Here is a 6,889-nt window from a genome sequence, read left to right on the forward strand (position 1 = left end):
ACAGGTTGTTTTTCAACAGTAGAAGTAGGGAGGAAAACAGGAAAAAAATATATATGCAAGCATCATCCTTAAAGCAATTATTCCTGGTTTTGTAATTAACTACATTTCAACCTGATGGTATCTAATTAATCAGAAATTTCAACTGAGTGGTCAGGAAATGTCTCAGAGCACAAAACATACAACCTTTGAACAGACATAAACAGCATGGAAAAGCACTCATCTGAAATCAGGAGAAGCTCACAAACCACCACAAATCTCACAGTGGGGATAGCACCCTGGCTAAATAGGGGCAGTGTGATAGCCAAAGAGCTGTTGGTCATTTAATCCCTAGAAAATAACACTTGTTTGAGAAATGATGGTACATCTTTCTGAAATAGTATGAAGTCACTGACCAAGGAATCGACCATGTGTTAGGAGAGACACAGCCTGCATCCTCTGCACTGCATGAGAAGGGCCATGCAACCAACAGGGATGGGGAGGGCAGGGCTGGGAGCTGATGACTATGCTGACAATGCCACCGGTTTGGTAGCTCTGAGAAGACAACACAGAGAGTCGGGAAAGGCCTGGCATTTTAAAAGCAAGTGAAAAAGACCTTTTGAAGTGCCCCTGGAGGCCAAGCAAGAAGATGGGATTTTTATCCAAGTGGCTGGGACCTCTAAGATTCTCCTGCTCAGGTGCTGACAAAGATTAGTTTTGGCTTTGATATTAATACACAGATGAGAAACAACCAATATATCTGCACATGTTGAATAATCCAAGCAAATAAAACCACATTGTTCAAGCAATAATGTCTACAGTGGTGTTTAGAGGCTTATGCTGGTAGAGTGACTTCTTGCTCTGGTGATTCTGGTGTTTCATTCCAAGTGAAAGAACAAGATTTTTTTACAAAGAGCTAATATACTTTTAAACACACTAGGTAAACTGACTTCACTAAAGTAAGCAAACAGTTTTGCCTCTGACTTCAATTATGCTTTCCCGCATCTTCCCTTGTACTGTAATAGGGATGCTTCCTACCTTCTATGCAGATAAAATCTCATCAAAATGCCCTGTGTCAACACAAAAGGAAAGTAGAAGTGCTGTTAAAATTTGCAGTAAAATGTAACACCGTTTCACTTCCATGTTTGTCCAAAAATGTAAAGCATTTAACCTTTAAAATAAAACCCTCTTAATTAGAAATGTGAACCAGAAACAGAACACTCACTGGGAGTACGCACAGAGGGGTTTTTTTGATCAAGAATATTTTTTACAGTGTCCAAATTGTATAAATTTTTAAATGGAATTACAGTATTTTAGGTACAACATTGCAAAGTCTAAGTCGTACCATCAAAAATAATTTAAGAATTTAAGGGCTGGATCCTTAAAATTACTCAAGTACAAACCTCTTTCAAAGTTGTTCTGTTTAATTCAATGGGATTTAAAGCTCTGACTCATTAGTATATTAGATCTAGATGAGCTTAGGAAAGCTTAGAAGAATTTTCAGTCCCAACAATCTGTCCATTTTAGATGACTCCCTCCCTCTTTACAGGACCAGCTCAGTTCCTGGTAAAGCAGATGCTGTATCACTCTGGTATATTAACATAAACTGTTATCAACTTTTGTCTTTCCTAATGCATCCAACTATGATTTAAGCAGATCTGCAACTGTTTTATGATTAGCTGAGGAATCCCAGCAGCAGGAGCAGAAATCTTTGAAGAAAAACAGAGTGAAAAACTTGGGGCCAGGATTGCTGCAGCAGACCTAGTATAAGCTGTCTCTGCGAGCCATAATCTTTGAGCACTCAAATAGGAACCTGAGTTTAATTGCAATTAACAGACTCTCCCTAGTATCTATGTCATTTTTGCTAAAGATGAGAATTAAACCAGCTGAAAACAAAAGGTTATATCTATCTTGTTGGCAAACACAGACATGACCTGTACTTTTAATTCACTGTTTTTTGTTTTACAGCAGGTCATTATTCTCATTAATTGCTAAGCTGCTGGCAGATTCCTTGACATTTCGGATGAAACATCAATCTGGATTTAATAAAGAGCTCCAGAGGAAAGAAGTTATAATTCTTTTGCTTAAAAGTCTGCCAAATCAACAGCATTGTGCAGACTGACATCATGATAGGCAGTAGCTTGATAAAGCAGTCCATTTTTTAATCAGGGTGATATAATACAGCTATTGTCGGGCATGACATGTAATTACAGCATGGCCAAGTTCAAGGTGGACAAGGTAAGCAGGAATAAATGAGAGGATTTCCACAGGTATGTTTTCATCTGTGGACACAGAAGTTCTTTTGTTGGGTTTACACGTACATGTAGAAGGACTATCTACAACAGAAGGAGATGCAGGTTCAGGGAGTTCTAGCTTTCAATTCATTGTCATTCAGAACAACTAAGAAATTTAACAAGCATCAGATCTGAACATACAGTTTTTTAACTTTATGTTGTCCAGTAACTGTAGCTTTCTTTCTTTTCTCTCTCTCATTCTCCAACACAAGAGCACCATTCCTGCTTCCACATTAACACAAACTTCACACTGCTAAGTAAATTATATATTTAGCTTCAGGCACATCTGACTGAATCCATTTTATTTTCCTTGCCCACTCCCAATTCAGACAGTGTAGTAAACATGCTCCTTTTTGTATCCTGGAGCACAAGAGCTCACTTGGATGGGGTTAGTACCATGTCCTGTTCCTTTGCTTTGCTGGTCCTGACAGAGCAGGTACCCACCTCCAGCAGCTCCCACTGGGGATAGCCTCTGACATGAGGGCAGAGTAAGGGGCTCAGACACATGCCTCCAGCTCTGAAATGAGACACACTAACTGGTGTCTTGTAGACTGACTAAGCACAATTAGCTCTTTCAAGCAGGTAATTTATCTTGGAGAAATGAAAACAAACCTTGTTTACTCTATAACACACATCCCATGGCAGAAACATCAGACAGCAGACACTCAGGCTCAACTGAAAACAAACCTGGCAGAAAGATGAAACAAACTATGACAACCTGCTCTATGCTGGGCTTTGGGCAGGGAAAGTTGGTGAAAGGGCTGTGCTGCTTCTGCAACTGACTGGAGTATGCTGATCACCCAGAATAAAGCCCAACAGGAGTAAATAGAAAGGTTGATTTCAAAAAGCTCTAGGTCAAGCCTCTGCAATCTTGCTTAGAAGGCAAGTTCAGCCACAATACTTGAAAGAGTATGAGACATACACCATCCACCTGGAGTAGGAATTGAGCTTGTGGAGACAGGATTTCAACACAGCATAATGAACTCTGAAAAAAACTAAGTATGTGCAAGGAGGAGGAAAACTCCAAAAACTGCTTCCAAGATAATGTGTTCCCACTGTGACCCCTTGCTGAACCAAGTATCTGGATTCCACCAGAAGTATCATTAATCACATATTCCTATAAGAAATTGACTATTTCTAGAAAATGAGATTTAAAATTCAACACAGTAGAACTATAGACTCTAAAGCCAAATGACATTCACGCTGGGGTATACTGAATATTTAAAAATTTGGGAACTGAAAAGGGTTTTGTGGAAATGTCCTCTACAATTGCACATTTGAAGGTAGCAGCAAGATGCACTAGAAGTAGTAAGGCATGTAATTGCCTCATAAAGGAAATCACTTTTATAAAACATGACAATAAACATCCCAATGAATTTACAGGTAATGATCAGTATCTGACACTTGTGCTGAGTCCTTGAATAACAAACTTGTCTCCAGCCTGTGAAACCAAGAAGGAAGAAAATCCGTGTTATCCTAGTTTGTTGTGTCTTGGTGCATGCAGAGATGAAGCATGTGCCATTTTGGGGTATATCTGAAGTGACAAAGCAGGTACCTTCTTTGGAGAAAGACTTGCTTTGGCTTTGTGATACCTTCAACAGCTGAGCAATCAATCATGTTTCTTTCTTACCTGTTCAAAAAGCTTCCTGCTGAATGTGCCCCCCTACTTACTGAGTAGGCCTCTCACCCCTCAACTGCTTGAAATGGGACAACTGCTGTTAAACAAAATGGGGATTTAATGTGTTAAATTTAATGTGTGCAAAGGTTTTCAGAATCAAGTCTAGGAACACCTGCGCTACTGGGACAGGTGAGATAGAACTCAATTCTCTGTCAAGAGCTAACAAGTAGATCAGGTGAGAGCAAATAACAAGTTACACACAGTTATGGCTGGAAAAATTATTCTCCATGTACAGGTTAGAATAAAAGCTTGATTTGATTTCATTTGGGCCAGTGGGGTTTTAATGGCTGGAAGTACAGTTAAATAATGCTGATTACCCATATATACAAGCACTCTACACCTGCAAAAAGCTCTTCAATAGTTGGATACAGTGAGTTATTCTACACAATATTCTTGTGTTGTATGCATTAGTCTCATTTTTTAGCAATGGAAATTGAGGTCTTTAGATGAGACACCCTAAATTACAGACAATTATCCTATTTGCAGATGGCTTACCAATAGGCATGTGATGAGTCAATGACAAAATTCAGCTGCAAGTCTTCGAATCTGTGACTTGGGTTCTTGTCTGGTGAAAAAATCCCTTCCCTATTTCTGCTAGGAAAGGCAGAAATAAATAGGCAAATACATTTAGCTGATTTGCAAAAGGCTGAAGATTTAGCTCAAATCTGCAAAGCAGTCTTTTGGAAACAGTGCACTTGTAAGGTTCCTCACTCATATGTCAAAACTCCCACATAAACAAAGGGTTTTCCTTTACCTGAACTGCCACAGAAAAGGCAAATACACATGCAAATCCATGGGGAGCTGAAAGATAATCTCAACTGGTCCTACCTGATACTCTCCTCAGTAGCAACCAAATGGCTGCCACCTGGAATCCCAGAGCAGTTAAACTTGACTTCAGCCTCCTCTAGGTCTTCTCCTCAGCAATCTCAAACCTACTCACCCTCTCCAGCTACTTTTGTGCCACATGCCTGGGGGCTGCCAGTACAAGAGGAAGACTTGCACCTCAGCTTCCCTGTTTCACCTGCAAAAGAAGGTTCTGAGGTATACCTAAAACCCTCGTCTAGCTTAGATCACCATGGCACACTTAGACATAAATTATTGTAGTCATAAGTGGAATCCGCATTGTTAAAATGTCCGTTCTCACCAGCTTACCAATTGCCTGGATTCTTTAAATTAGGTGTGGGGACAGAGAGGAACAGAGTGTCCCTCACCCGAACATAGTATCCCAGTTTGTCCCAAGGTTTTCATTTGACGAGCACCATAGATGAGCATTTGCCATTCTAGCAAAATAACCAGCATCAGGGAGGGTTGGCTTGCACTCTAGAGGAACAAATCAACTACACAAGGAGAAATGGCTAATTATTATCTTTTTTTTTTTTTTTCCAAGAAAAAAAAAAACAGTTACACGAATGTCATTTGCTACAGCTAATTTTCAGTAAAACTTGAACAACACAAATTTTGCTAATTTAAGCTCAGAAAAGCCCTGACTTACACCAAGTGCATCTGGGAATACAGAACGCTAGTTCATTTAAGACAGCTTGACATACCTAAAAATAATCCAATAAAGAACATTTCTGGGATCCTCAATACTTCAGCAAAAGTTAGGTCCTATTCTTCTTACCAGCCTTGGTGGCCAGGAACTGAGTTGGACTGAGGTATAAGAACAGAGATAACTTTGCCAGCCACTTTCAAAACAATCCATGTGACTTATAACATAAAAAATAAAGTTACCTGTAGCAGATCTGATGTGGGCTTTCTGATTTTACACAAAGATCACAGAATCACAGAATGGTTTGGGTTGGAAGGGACCTACAAGATCATCTAGTTCCAAGCCCCGTGCCATGGGCAGGGACACCTTCCATTAGACTACATTGCTCAAAGCCCCATCCAACCTGGCCCTAAATACTGTATTTGTGCTTAGGACAGATTGTAAGCATACATGATTGGAAGATACCTAAGTTTTTGGGAAAAAGCTGTTTTCCTTTGGCCTGATAGGTCTCCCTTTGTTTTGCCCAGTTCTCCCGTTTTCCCTCTAAATTTCTTTAGCCTTCTGAAATCAGATTATCTTCTCCAAGGATTCCTAACTGGGTTCAGTAAGAAGTACAGACAATTCACCACAAAAAGTCCTCTGGGCACATGCTAAATATGATACCTACTGCAGATCTCAGCGCAGGTCCAGATCTTCTCAGTTCCTTGGTAAAGCTCTCATTGTTCTACCCCTCAAGCAGCTTTAAAAACAAAACAACAAACCAGCAATTTCTTGCGCATCTGAGCAAACACATCTGACAGGACAGAAGCAGGAGAAGACAATGACCTACCTCTTCCTCTCAAGCCCTCTTTGCATGCTGAGTGTGGTTTGTGCCTCCTCTCCCTGACAACCTTCCCTCTAGCCAACCCACTTCCATAAGCAGCACCACACAGTAGCTGACTGTTAGCACACAGAGTGACTATGGAGAGTCGTAGGAAGAGCTTATACATAGTGCATAATGAGAGAGCTGATATGAAGCAAAAGCACACCCGGGGTGGGGAAATCAAATACATAGTGTATAGTATAGTCAGCACATCTTGCTCTAAATGCTCATTTCTCAACTTCCCCCAATTCCAGAACACAACCTGTGGACTCTGCACGCCTAGACGGACCAAAGAGCATGTGTACATCTTAACCAAAACGCCTAAACTACCACATACTCAATTGTTGGCGTTTTGTTTTTTAATACACATCACCCAAGTCTTAGCTTGACTGATGGAAAAGAGAACATTTGAGTTCTGCATGCAAAGCTGATGCTTTTCACTGGTATACGTCAAAAAAAAGGAAGTGAGACTGTAATACAAATACTGAAAGGAAACGGTTTTATCGCACACATGCTCGTTTGGCCACTGCCTTCAGATTTCCCACTGGGTGGGAGCACACTACACAGCAGTAGACTACAGAGAAAAGATG

The 6,889-nt window shown here is 40.4% G+C and overlaps 1 long non-coding RNA gene across 1 annotated transcript; it reads right to left on the bottom strand.

The window, feature by feature from the left end:
* Window positions 1-1,226: 1,226 nt before the first annotated feature.
* Window positions 1,227-6,440, bottom strand: LOC134159859 (uncharacterized). The gene is made up of 5 exons (XR_009963329.1): window positions 6,267-6,440; window positions 6,105-6,176; window positions 4,444-4,542; window positions 3,172-3,255; window positions 1,227-2,520 (listed from the first exon to the last, which is right to left on the bottom strand). It is a non-coding gene; the product is annotated as an uncharacterized LOC134159859 (long non-coding RNA).
* Window positions 6,441-6,889: the final 449 nt, after the last annotated feature.

This window comes from Pezoporus occidentalis, unplaced genomic scaffold (assembly GCF_034315485.1).
Source record: "Pezoporus occidentalis ecotype Australia unplaced genomic scaffold, CSIRO_AGI_Poc_V1 ctg152, whole genome shotgun sequence".
NCBI classification, from domain to species: Eukaryota; Metazoa; Chordata; class Aves; order Psittaciformes; family Psittacidae; genus Pezoporus; species Pezoporus occidentalis.